We start from the raw sequence: 14690 nt of genomic DNA on the forward strand, positions 1-14690 counted from the left end.
TTATTCAACCTCAACTACTATGTAACTATTTAACTATATTACCTTAACCCCTTCCGTACCGCGTCATGTAAAATGACGTCGGCACAAATCCTTTCTCGATCCGGGCGGACGTCATATGACGGCGCCCGGATCTCCCCGCTACTGCGCGCCCCCGGGGGCGCGCAGCGCGGCGATCGGGGGTGAGGCTCGTCCCTCGGACTGAGCCCAACCCCGATCAAGGTAAACAGCCAATGAAATTGGCTGTTTACCACGTGATCGGCTGTGTCAATCACAGCCGATCACATGAGCGGCTCCAGTGCGAGCCGCTTGTTCCTTCCTTAATGCGCGCCCCCGGGGGCGCGCAGCGCGCCGATCGGGGATGAGGCTCGTCCCTCGGACAGAGCCCATCCCCGATCTAGGTAAAGAGCCAATGAAATTGGCTCTTTACCACGTGACCGGCTGTGTCCAATCACAGCCGGTCACAAATGTCATCAGAGAACACGGTAACTAGCTGTCACCGTGTTCTCCTCCTCACACACTGATCCTGTGTGAGGAAGAGATTGTGGTAACAGCTAGTTACCAAGTACAGTGCACCCCAACCACACTGATTGCCCCCCCCCAATAAAGAGCACCTGTCACTAGCCCATCAAAGTACCCGAGTACCTGTCAACAGCCCATCAGGTACTCTGATGACAGGTACTCGGGTACTCTGATGGGCTGATGACAGGTACTCGGGTACTCTGATGACAGGTACTCGGGTACTCTGATGACAGGTACTCGGGTACTCTGATGACGGGTACTCGGGTACTCTGATGACAGGTACTCGGGTACTCTGATGACGGGTACTCGGGTACTCTGATGACAGGTACTCGGGTACTCTGGTGACAGGTACTCTGATGGGCTGGTGACAGGTACTCGGGTACTCTGATGATGGGTACTCGGGTACTCTGATGACAGGTACTCGGGTACTCTGATGACAGGTACTCGGGTACGCTGATGACGGGTACTCGGGTACTCTGATGACAGGTACTCGGGTACGCTGATGACGGGTACTCGGGTACTCTGATGACAGGTACTCGGGTACTCTGATGACAGGTACTCGGGTACTCTGATGACAGGTACTCTGGTACTTTGAGTACCCGTCACCGGAGTATCCGAGTACCCGTCATCGGAGTACCCGAGTACCTGTCACCTACCCATCAGAGTACCCAAGTACCTGTCACCTACCCAACAGAGTACCCGAGTACCTGTCACCTACCCATCAGAGTACCCAAGTATCTGTCACCTACCCAACAGAGTACCCGAGTACCTTCCACCTGCTCATCAGAGTACCTGACACCTGAAGTACCCGAGTACTTGCCACCTGCTCATCATTACCCATCACTACTCATCAGTACTCATCAGTACCCATCAGTACCTATCACCTATTAGTATCAGTACTGATCATCCGTACCCATCATCAGTTCAGTATCACCTATCAGTATCAGTACTACTCATCAGTACCTATCACCTGCCTGTCACCTGCCCATAAGAGTACCCGAGTACCTGTCACCTGCCTATCGGAGTACTCGAGTACCTGCCACTTGCTCATCAGTACCAGAGTACCTGTCACCTGCCCAGCAAAGTACCCGAGTACCTGTCACCCTTCATACAGGCACCATGTCCAAGTCCAAAAAGGTTTATATACGTTGTTCGTTTGAACCTAAATACCGGTGTTATGGCAGCAGATAGCTGCCATAACCCTGGTATTTTTTTAAATGGTGGACGGTTGGCTTTCCGATAAGGGTGGTCCCAGCGGCGGATTCGCCGTGGGATCACCCTTCCGGGGTGGCGGAAGAGGTCCCCCCCCCCCTCCCGCTGCATTCTGGTCCTTTTCCCCGCTTACCGGACCCGCCGGCAGCGGGGAAAACGATCTGGTCCCAGATCCTCACAGACAGGATGTCGAGTGAGGGCAAGCTTGCCCTCACTCGACTCTATGGTCTTGGAGGACCGGAGCTACGGCAAACGTCGTTGCCTAGCAACCAGTTTAAAGGTCCCTTTTTTTTTTCATTTTATTTAATTTTTTTTTAATTTTTTTTTTAATTTTTTCTATCTTTTAGTGTACTTGTGAGATCTGAGGACTTTTTGACCCCAGATCTCACAAAAAAAAAGAGGTCCTGTCGTGCCTTTTTCTATTACAAGTAATGTTTACATTTCTTGTAATAGAAATAAAAATGATAAATTTTTTTTTTTTTTTTAAAAACTGTAAAAATAAAAAATAATAAATAAAATAAATAGTAAAAAAAAAAAAAAATTAAAGCGCCCTGTCCCCGCGAGCTCGCGCGCAGAAGCGAACGCATACGGAAACCCCACCCACATATGTAAACAGTGTTCAAACTACACATGTGAGGTATCGTCGCGATCGTTAGAGCAAGAGCAATAATTTGAGCCCTAGACCTCCTCTGTAACTCTAAGATAGCAACCTGTAGAAATTTTTAAAATGTCGCCTATGGGGATTTTTAAGTACCAAAGTTTGTCACCATTCTGTGAGCGTGCGCAATTTTGAAGCATGACATGTTGGGTATCTATTTACTCGGCGTAACATTATCTTTCACATTATGGAAAACAATTGGGCTAACTTTACTGGTTTCTTATTTTTTAATTAAAAAAAGTGATTTTTTTCCCAAAAAATTGCGTTTGGAAGACCGCTGCGCAAATACGGTGTGATAAAAAATATTGCAATAATCTCCATTTTATTCTCTAGGGTCTCTGCTAAAAAAAAATATATAATGTTTTGGGGTTCTAAGTAGTTTTCTAGCAAAAACAACTGATTTTAGCTTGTAAACACCAAATGTCAAAAATAGGCCTAGGCAAGTGGCTAGGATGCATGATGATGCTCCTTGGATGTTTAGGCCCCTCTATATGGCTAGGCTGTGAAAAAGTCTCACACATGTGGTATTGCCATACTCAGGAGGAGTGGCAGAATGTATTTTGGGGTGTCATTTTTGCTATTTACATGCTATGTGTTAGGAATATTCTATAAATTTACAACTTTGTGTAAAAAAAAAAAGTTTTTATTTTTTTCCCACATTTTCCAAAAACTTGTGGAAAAAAATGACATGTTCAAAGGACCCATAATGCCTCATAGAATATACGTTGGAGTGTTTGCTTTTCAAAATGGGGTCATTTTGTGGACTTTTCCATTGTATTGGTGCTCTAGGGCCTTGAAAAGTGTGATAGGTAGTAAGAAAGTTTTATGTGTATTTATGCTCCTAAAACGCCTTATGGTGCTACTTTGACGTGGAGTCTCTTTTTGTGGCCAGGCTGTGTAAAAGTCTCACACATGTGGTATCACCATACTCAGAAGGAGTAGCAGAATGAATTTTGGGGTGTCATTTTTGCTGTGTACATGCTATGTGTTAGAAATAGCTTATAAATTGACAACGTTTTGGGAAAAAAAAAGAAAAAAAATGTTTTCTTCATTTTCCCAAGAATTGTGGGAAAAAATTATAACTTCAAAAAACTCACCATGCCTCTTACTAAATACCTTGGACTGTCTACTTTACAAAAAGGGGTCATTTGGGGGGTATTTGTACTGTCCTGACATTTCAGGGCCTCAAGAAAGGAGATAGGCCATCAGTACATCTGGTGTGATCAATTTTCAGTAATTGGTACCATAGCTTCTAGACTCAATAACTTTCACACAGACTAAATAATATACACTAATTTGGGTTAATTTTACCAGAGATATGTAGCAGTATAAATTTTGGCCCAAATGTATGAAGAAAAATTAATTTTTTGCAAAATTTTATAATAGAAACTAAAAAAAAGTGGTTTTTTTTGCAAAATTTTTGCTCTTTTTTTGCTTATATCACGAAAAAAAAAAACCCCAGTTGTGATCAAATACCACCAAAAGAAAGCTCTATTAGTGTGAAAAAAATGATAAAAATTTTGTTTGGTTACAGTGTAGCATGACTGAGCAATTGTCATTCAAAGTGTGAGAGTGCTGAAAGCTGAAAATTGGTCTGGGCAGGAAGGGGGGTCTAACTGCTCTGTATGGAAACGGTTAAAGTAATTATCCTTGTATCTAGTTCTCAGGGTCTAAAAATTCCAGGAGTTTGGAGAATCGGAGATGTCCCTTTGTATACGGAAGCCTCTGAACAAACAGGAAGGACCTGACAAGTTGAATATTAAAAAACCTGTATGATATCATATTGTTTGAAAAATATAATAATGTATACTATTTGTTCAGGATTTCTTCTGTATGCATAAAGGGACATTGTAAACTTTCCATTGTACCTTTAATACATAATTTGTAATGCATGCGTTTTTTAGATTCCTTGGAATAAGGCAGCTGGACTAAAAGTGTTCAGACAATTCGTAGAATTGAAGTTTTTGGACCTTAAAGGTTAGTTCTTAGAAATGTCGAAGTCTAGCGTAAAAAGATGTATTCCAGGAATATTTAATTCATTAAGGGATCGTTTAATGTCATGTCATATTTGATTGAAATCATCCATTTGTTTTTATAATCATTTATGTTTATGAGGATTGTGTAACCTTAAGGACTTGGCTCAAGCAATAATTGATGATTACATGTTAGTATCTGTGCATGATCATGATTATTATTATTATTATTATTATTATTAAGGTCAGTTAGGAAAATTCCACTCTCCCTGATATGTGGCCACTGTTTAGATATGTGTATAAAGATTGCTGTTACCAAACAAGAAATCGCCACACTGCATCTTGCCTGTGGACTGATGATATTGTATATTCTGAATAAACCACATACAGATAAAGCAACCTGATTAGCGTTGAAGTCCTTCATTGAAAGACTAAACACCATCAATACATCCCAACTGTCCCTCATTTGGAGGGACTGTCCCTCATTTGGAACCAAATTCCTCTGTCCCTCCTTCCCTCTCAGTTGCTATGTTTTAGACAGATGTGTAGGCCTCTATAAGAAATGCAGTACTTATACTAAAACTACCAAAAGTGTTGCATGACATTAAAACCATACACACATACCTGTTATTTACAGCATTATTATTATTTCAAAAGGCCAGTACAAAGGAAACATAGTGAAGAAAAAAACAATTTTTGCCTATTAATTCCTCATGGTCCATGCAAATGTGAGAGTGTCTTTTGTTTACGCACACTGTATTAAAGTCCCTCTTTCCCATTTCAGAAAGTTGGGTGGTGTGACTATCTGACATGGAACTTACACAAGGTTTACATTCAGGACTCCAACTGGGCAACTGAGTGCTGGGGGTGTGCAGCAAAGTTGTGTATAAGTGTATGGGTGGGCTAGTCCTAAATGAGCATAGTGACACTTTTTTTTACACAATTAAATAATATTTTTGTTTCTAAGTTTAGGTTCAATTTAAGCTTTTCAGTAAAGGGTAGCCATAAAAGAGAGTTTGGGACTTTAAATGAGGTGAAAAATCACCTCCATCCCGCTTCAGTTGCATAAGGGGGGGGTTTGAGACTTTAAATGAGGCGTGTGACTCGGCCATAATAGTAAATTATAATAATAATTTTATTGTATAAATGCACATGTATAAAGCAGGTATGTATTAAATAAAAATACAGTAAATATGAGCTGGAGTACATACATCAAGATTGCACAATACAACAACCAAAATTGGACAAAAATAATTGTATGACAGTAACCCATAGTATTGATAGTACTCTGCATCAAGAAAGCTCGACGCGTTTCTGTGGACTGTGTTCCACTTCATCAGGAGCATGTGATGCAAATCTGCAAAGAATAATTGTACAGTAGTATCTTGCAATAAAAATGAAAAAATGTAGTAGAAAAAATTAAAAAATAAAATAAAATTGAAAATGGTGTTTTGCCCAGATCTACTTACAGGGCAGCTCAAATCTTGAGAATCACATGGGTGCACAATGCCGGGGACTGCCAACAAGGCTTCTCGGAATCTGGAAGCCCCATTTAACAAGGGGTCCCCCAGGTCCAGGTCCAGGTCCCTCTCATGTGAACAAGTATGGGGTACATAGTTGTGACGGTAGTCACCGTCACTGGGAGTGAAAGACAGACACTATATGTGGGTTTCTTATTGCTAAGTATTGTTTCTGTCTGCTTTGCAATCAACCTATTATGGGGTGTATATGTGTATGTGGATTAGCTGCTAGAGGGGAGGGGGGGATTTCTCCAGCAGCCCTTCCTAAAGACTGTCTACTGTTGGAAAGTTGAATATAACTGTGTGTCATGCTACGGAATGTAGTGTACCCCGCCCTGTGTCATTATGCAAAGAGGGAGAATTTCCCCTGAGTGTGTATCTCTTTGTGCCTCAATAGAGCTGGAAAGGCAATGTTAGCCCAATTAAATGCCTTCATCACGGCCAGGGAAGACCGGGAGATCCATTTCCAGCTGGCAGAACAGCGTACCTCTGAGAGACTGCCAACTACTACACAGGCACCAGAGACAAAATTAAAGGTACCACATGATGCCTTTAAAAAGTTTACTGAAGCAGAGGAAGAGATCGATGGCTTCCTGCAAGATTTTGAATGACAATGCAGGCTGTACCAAGTACCCCTGACCAACTGGGTACAGATCCTAGCTGGTAAGCTGCCAGGCCGTGCAACAGAAGCCTACAGAGCCGTGCCAGAGGAGGAAATCTCAAGCTATAGCCGGGTAAAGAAAACAAGATATGCCATCACCCCAGAAGTGTACAGGAGATGCTTCAGGGAAGCAAAGAGACAGGAGAACTCCCCCGCCGAATGGGCTTGCTGTATGCAGAGGGCAGCCCTAGTCTGGCTACAAGCCAGTCAGGCAACTACAGCGAAGAGATCACCCAGCTGATTTTACTGGAACAATTCTTTAATGGATTTAACCCAGAGATACAGGAGTGAGTTAGGGACTGCAAACCTACCACTCTCCCTGAAGCAGCCAGGCATGCCAATGAATTTCAAGATGCCCGCAAAGCTTCAGACCAAACCCCAGACCGCTGAACAATAACCCAGGATCACCAGCACCACAGCAAAAAGGACTAACCCCAAACCCCTCGGGTAGTCGATACCCCGGGCGCAACGGAGTGAAGTCTCATTTGTGCAAGAAATTTGGGCACTATCAGAGAGACTGCACTCAGAACCGGAACCAGGCTTCATGGATTTAATCAGGACCACATTCCCCAGTATGGGCAGCAGTCCACTACTACCACGCTCACAGGCAGCAATGACCTAGCCTCAGACCAATGCTCAAGCCCTTGATTACCTACCTTGGACCACCACTACCACAGAGAGGGGGAAACTCCTCCAACTCACAGGCACCCAGATACCCATCCTGCAGTGGGGTACAGTGCCACAGGTGCAAGCAGTTTGGGCACTATCGACGAGACTGTACCCAGAGCAGGAACCAAGCTGCATGGATCCGACCAGGGTTACCCCCTCCAGCATGGACAATGGTCCCCTACTATCAAGCAGAAGTTCCCCCAGTCTTAGCCAAGTTCGAACCCACCAAGGAGCAATTGGGTACCCTTCATGAAACTGACCCAGTGCAGGCCACTACGGAGAACTGACAGCACCATTGCCAATCCGTCCAGTTAAACGGAAAGCCCGCACAAGGTCTCCAAGACACTCTTACCTTGGTCAAGCAACACCTGGTCCCAGATTCTGGTCCAGATCCCAGACCCACATCACGGAGACCTACTGGCATTCTGAGGTCCAGACACTTGAATGTTTGGATGGAGTGCGGTCATATGGGGATAGGTTTGAAGTTGGGAGGGGAGCCATGGCAGATTTACTGGGAACTACCTTTCTCCACTTCAAAGTCCCCTCTTATGTCTAAGTCACCCTGTGTTTATAAGGGGCACAGGGTGACAGGGAAGCCCAGTCTGGCCTGCCCAAACCAGACTTCCACAGACTGATTGGCTATGAGAGCTCCATGTGCCCTGCCGGGACAAACTTACAAACTATGTGGAACTTTGTCGAGGAGGCTACCAGAATGGATTGACTATTTGGGATTTGTTAACTGACTAACTCAGGCACAGACTGATTGGAGGTCTGGGGTCTGGTTAGTCTACCTTTGGAGGAGGAAGATATGTGACGGTAGTCACCGTCACTGGGAGTGAAAGACAGACACTATATGTATTCCATTGTTCTATCGTTTCTGTCTGCCTTGGGATCAACCTATTATGGGATGTATATGTGTATGTGGATTAGCTGCTAGAGGGGAGGGGGGAATGTCTCCAGAAGCCCTTCCTAAAGACTGTCTACTGTTGGAAAGTTGAATATACCTGTGTGTCATGTTATGGAATGTAGTTTACCCCGCCTTGTGTCATTATGCAAAGAGGGGAGGATTATCCCCTGAGTATATATCTTTTTGTGCCTGTGGTTGATTAAACTTATATTATGCTTCTTACCACCCTACACTGATGTCTCGACAAGTGACTGGGTGGGTTAAAGGATCTTGGATCATGCTGGTACCAGGCAAGGGAAGCTTATACGGTAGACATACTCTTCTGGAGTACAGGGTCCGTTACAATAGTACCCCTACCTATTCACCAAAACAGTGTCAAAATTTAAAAAAAAAACAGGAGGCAGTTTTTGACAATTCCTTTATTAAAAAGTAAAAAACAGTGTCCTCTGATGTAGATCCATTGTCAAGCACCCCACCAATGCCATAAAAAAGAGGAGAAGCTCCCGGGTTGGACACGACGCACCGCTGCCACATAGGAGTCCACTCTTGCCATTTGAGCTTTATTGATTTAGACACCTTGAATATATCGATCTCTGAAGAAGGGAGATGTTCTCCCGAAACGCGTCAGGTCACAATATATATTCCAAATGCCATGTCATCTCATTATATTATTTATGTTACCTACAAAAGCAAGAGGTTACACCAAGTTGTCTACTATAATGTGATATTCTTATTCATGTTACATGTCATTTGTACTTGAGCCATTGAGCTATTATGTGCCATTGAGCATATGTTGTCATTTTTATGTATTATGCAATAAAATCAATCATTATTTTATTCACATACTATGCATGTCATTCATTTCCAGCCACTGAGCACGTACCTCATACAAAGTCCCGCGGGCCAATTCTCTTGTTCTGATACATATTTTGGGATGGAGGAGTGCTTTAGTGGGAACCAGACCATTACCCCTTTTTGTTACTTAATTTAGGGTGGAAGACACCCACTGTGCCCATCAATGTTCTGGTTCCCTCCCGGCTGACAATGCAATCTTGGTGACCCCCCTCTCTCTTTTTTGCCTTTTTTCCATTTATTACTATTTTTTTGCCTTTACAGTATGCAGTGTTTCATCAATACAGAGGTCTCCTCTACAATTAAATAATGTTATATTTGTTTTGCGACAGTGGCCCCTTGTGCCAGACGGTGTTCTGGTCTTTTCCCGGGAGCTGCGATGTACGAATAGGGAGGGTCCGCCCCCCTTGCTGTCCCGCCCCTCCCTCCTATCTGGGATGAGCGGGTCCACCTGTTACATTGGCGTCATGCTGCACCGTCAGCGCTGTGCGTCAGTACTCCCACTGACGTACCCACGCTACTACGTGCCGTAATATCTGCGGGACGGGGAGGTCTGCCCTCAGCGTTCCTCTCCTCCACGAGATCACAGATGCCTCGGCTCTGTCTGATCTACTCTACCCGCTGCATGACGCTAGGGTCCCCTTCTTGCTGCCAGCCACGGAGCAACTTGACAGGTTAGTCACTGGGTATCCTCACCTCTCCTTTCACGGTCACTTCCTCTTTGCACACCCACTCTCCTCAGGCTAGTACCTCACTCACCCCCTTCTCACTCTTCTATCCTTCACATCATTTCTTCACTACACACTGCCTCTCTATCTTCCCCAATCACCCTTTTACTTTTGGGCTCTCCCTCCTCTTTTCCTCCTTCCCTCCTTCCCCCCTTTCCCTTCCCCTTCCCCCCTTTCCCTCCCTTCCCTCCCCCCCTTTTCTCCCCCCCCCCTTCCTGTCTTCACCCATTCACGTTCTCACACTCTTTTTGGGAACCCCATACTTTCTTTACACCAGTCCTTCCCACCTGGTATTAAATCACATGAATATACTACTATTGTTAGCACATATGCTACATTTCTACTATTTTGTCATATATATATACACAACAGGTCTGGAAGGATTTGATTTCTTTCTTACATACACACTTACCTGCCATGGACCCCCCTCTCTGGTTGCTGGCATTTTGGGACCCTTCAGCTCCCGGGTTGGACACGACGCACCGCTGCCACATAGGAGTCCACTCTTGCCATTTGAGCTTTATTGATTTAGACACCTTGAATATATCGATCTCTGAAGAAGGGAGATGTTCTCCCGAAACGCGTCAGGTCACAATATATATTCCAAATGCCATGTCATCTCATTATATTATTTATGTTACCTACAAAAGCAAGAGATTACACCAAGTTGTCTACTATAATGTGATATTCTTATTCATGTTACATGTCATTTGTACTTGAGCCATTGAGCTATTATGTGCCATTGAGCATATGTTGTCATTTTTATGTATTATGCAATAAAATCAATCATTATTTTATTCACATACTATGCATGTCATTCATTTCCAGCCACTGAGCACGTACCTCATACAAAGTCCCGCGGGCCAATTCTCTTGTTCTGATACATATTTTGGGATGGAGGAGTGCTTTAGTGGGAGCCAGACCATTACCCCTTTTTGTTACTTAATTTAGGGTGGAAGACACCCACTGTGCCCATCAATGTTCTGGTTCCCTCCCGGCTGACAATGCAATCTTGGTGACCCCCCTCTCTCTTTTTTGCCTTTTTTCCATTTATTACTATTTTTTTGCCTTTACAGTATGCAGTGTTTCATCAATACAGAGGTCTCCTCTACAATTAAATAATGTTATATTTGTTTTGCGACAGTGGCCCCTTGTGCCAGACGGTGTTCTGGTCTTTTCCCGGGAGCTGCGATGTACGAATAGGGAGGGTCCGCCCCCCTTGCTGTCCCCGCCCCTCCCTCCTATCTGGGATGAGCGGGTCCACCTGTTACATCGGCGTCATGCTGCACCGTCAGCGCTGTGCGTCAGTACTCCCACTGACGTACCCACGCTACTGCGTGCCGTAATATCTGCGGGACGGGGAGGTCTGCCCTCAGCGTTCCTCTCCTCCACGAGATCACAGATGCCTCGGCTCTGTCTGATCTACTCTACCCGCTGCATGACGCTAGGGTCCCCTTCTTGCTGCCAGCCACGGAGCAACTTGACAGGTTAGTCACTGGGTATCCTCACCTCTCCTTTCACGGTCACTTCCTCTCTGCACACCCACTCTCCTCAGGCTAGTACCTCACTCACCCCCTTCTCACTCTTCTATCCTTCACATCATTTCTTCACTACACACTGCCTCTCTATCTTCCCCAATCACCCTTTTACTTTTGGGCTCTCCCTCCTCTTTTCCTCCTTCCCTCCTTCCCCCCTTTCCCTTCCCCTTCCCCCCTTTCCCTCCCTTCCCTCCCCCCCTTTTCTCCCCCCCCCTCCTGTCTTCACCCATTCACGTTCTCACACTCTTTTTGGGAACCCCATACTTTCTTTACACCAGTCCTTCCCACCTGGTATTAAATCACATGAATATACTACTATTGTTAGCACATATGCTACATTTCTACTATTTTGTCATATATATACACAACAGGTCTGGAAGGATTTGATTTCTTTCTTACATACACACTTACCTGCCATGGACCCCCCTCTCTGGTTGCTGGCATTTTGGGACCCTTCAGCTCCCGGGTTGGACACGACGCACCGCTGCCACATAGGAGTCCACTCTTGCCATTTGATCTTTATTGATTTAGACACCTTGAATATATCGATCTCTGAAGAAGGGAGATGTTCTCCCGAAACGCGTCAGGTCACAATATATATTCCAAATGCCATGTCATCTCATTATATTATTTATGTTACCTACAAAAGCAAGAGGTTACACCAAGTTGTCTACTATAATGTGATATTCTTATTCATGTTACATGTCATTTGTACTTGAGCCATTGAGCTATTATGTGCCATTGAGCATATGTTGTCATTTTTATGTATTATGCAATAAAATCAATCATTATTTTATTCACATACTATGCATGTCATTCATTTCCAGCCACTGAGCACGTACCTCATACAAAGTCCCGCGGGCCAATTCTCTTGTTCTGATACATATTTTGGGATGGAGGAGTGCTTTAGTGGGAACCAGACCATTACCCCTTTTTGTTAAAAAAGAGGAGAAAACCAGCGCTAGGATAGTATATAGGAATTCTGAGCTGCAGTCTACCTCTAATATTTATTCCAATGGGATATATAATAATCAATAAAAAGGGAGAGGTATATGGCGCCACTCAACAGGATTATAAGAGAATTAAATACAGTTTAAATGATCCTCTATATCACATAGACATAGACCATGGGTGAATAGTAGAAAAAATAGTAAAACTGATCAAGTGAAACAATATATGTGAAGGTGAAGTGGTCAATATATAAACGCAACTAAGTGCAACAAAGATACATAAATACAAGAAACTATCCGCTGTCAACCAGGGCAAACCGCTGAATTCCTGCTTGCCGTTTTTATAAGGGGCGGAGCCACATGGCAATGTCACCTGGTGGCACTGCCCCCTTGTGACATCACCAATCAGTGCATGTTGGGTCGGTGACGTCACAAGGGGCGGTGCCACCAGGTGAATTCTCCATGGCAGAGCCCCCCCTGCCCCAAAGCACCCACCCCCTCATGTTCGCTTGCTCACCCCCCTTTCCTGATCCGCCAGGCTGCATGGTCAAATAAGGGTCTGGAATGGATTGTGGGTGGGACCCCACGCCATTTTTTTTAAATTTCGGCCTTGGGTTCCCCCTAAAATCCATACCAAACCCTAAGAGTCTGGTATAGATTGAGGGGGGAGAGGAACTCTCACGCCATTTTTTTAAACATTTTTCTATTGCCGGCAATGGTATTGTATTGTATTTTCTTTTTAGGTTCAGGTCAGGTTCAGGTCAGAACTTTTTCTCAGGTCGGTAGATCTGGTGCAAACCGAACAGGGGGGTGTTTGGCCCATCTCTATACAGGAGCACATCAGAAAGACAGGGACAGAGTATTGTTTCCCATATATTTCCTGGCAAGATCACTAGATATTATTTAATTGAAGCTGCAGATTTAAAAACAAATATACATATGAATATAGTTTACATATGTATATAAATGAATATATATATATATATATATATATATATATATATATATATATATATATATGTGTAGCCAAACCTTTTAGATATAGTATAAAAGGTTTTTTTCTTTTTTTTTTGGTGTCTCTGTCCTGTGAGATTTCCTTCACTTCTACTATTAACCACTTTAATACAGGGCACTTCCCTCCCTTCCTGCCCAGGCCAATTTTCCCCTTTTAGCGCTGTTGCATTTTGAATGACAATTGCGCGGTCATGCAACACTGTACCTACACCAAATTTATGTCATTTTCCCCCCACAAATAGAGCTTTCTTTTGGTGGTATTTGATCACCTCTGGGTTTTTTCCTTTTTGCTAAACAAATAAAAAAAGACCGAAAAGTTTGAAAAAAAAAAAAGTTTTTTTGTTTATGTTATAGAATTTTGTAAATAAATAAGTTTTTTCCTGCACTGATGAGCACTGATGAGACTGCACTGACAGGCACTGATGAGGAGGCACTGATGAGGAGGCACTGATAGGCGGCGCTGATATGCGGCACTGATAGGCACTGATATGTGGCACTGATAGGTAGCACAGATATGCAGCATTGGTGGGCACTGATAGGCGGCACTGCTAGGCACTGATAGGCGGCATTGATGGGCACTGATAGGTGGCACTGATGGGCACTGATAGGTGGCACTGATGGGCACTAATGGGCACTGATAGGCGGCACTGGTGGGCACTGATGGGCACTGATGGGCGGCACTGATCGGCACTGACGGGTGGCACTGATGGGCACTAATGGGCACTGATAGGCAGCACTGGTGGGCAATAATGGGCACTGGTGGGTGACACTAAAGGATGGCAATGATGGGCACTTGTGGGCAGCACTGACAGGGAGGGCACTGGTGGGCAGCACTGATGGGGAGGGCAATGGGGGGCTCCCTGAGCCCTGTTTGCCATCCCTGGTGGCCATAGTGGGCATCCCTCGGGTCATGGTGGGCATCCCTGGGGTCATAGTGGGCATCCCTGGGGTCATAGTGGGCATCCCTGGTGGATCTAGTGGAATCCCCCCCCCCCGAGGGTCTGCACTGGTAATCAATGATCTGATTACCAGTGCCAACCCCCCCCCCTGTCAGGGGAGCCGCCGATCGGCGCTCCTTTACTCGTGCCTGTCAGGCACGAACTAAGGAAAGCCGATCAACGGCTGTTCCTATTTACTATGTGACCAGCTGTGATTGGACACGGCTGATCACATAGTAAAGAGCCTCCGTCAGAGGCTCTTTACCGAGATCGGAGATGCAGGGTGTCAGACTGACACCTCGCATCACCGATCGCCGCTCTGCGCGCCCCCGGGGGGCGCCCAGAGCTGTATTATCCTGCCGCCGTCATATGACGTCCGGTCAGGATAACACAACCACATTCCCGCCGTCAATTTGTAATAGGGCGGGCGGGAAGTGGTTAAACATGCAACAGGAAGTGAGAGGTAATCTCTCTAAATCAAACAGAAATCCCATTTTAGAAAGCTGTCAAAGAAACAGGTGTCCATATTGGAAGATTGTCACTCACTTCTT

Source organism: Pelophylax lessonae (genome assembly GCF_965119305.1).
Source record: "Pelophylax lessonae genome assembly, chromosome: 3".
Taxonomy (NCBI): domain Eukaryota; kingdom Metazoa; phylum Chordata; class Amphibia; order Anura; family Ranidae; genus Pelophylax; species Pelophylax lessonae.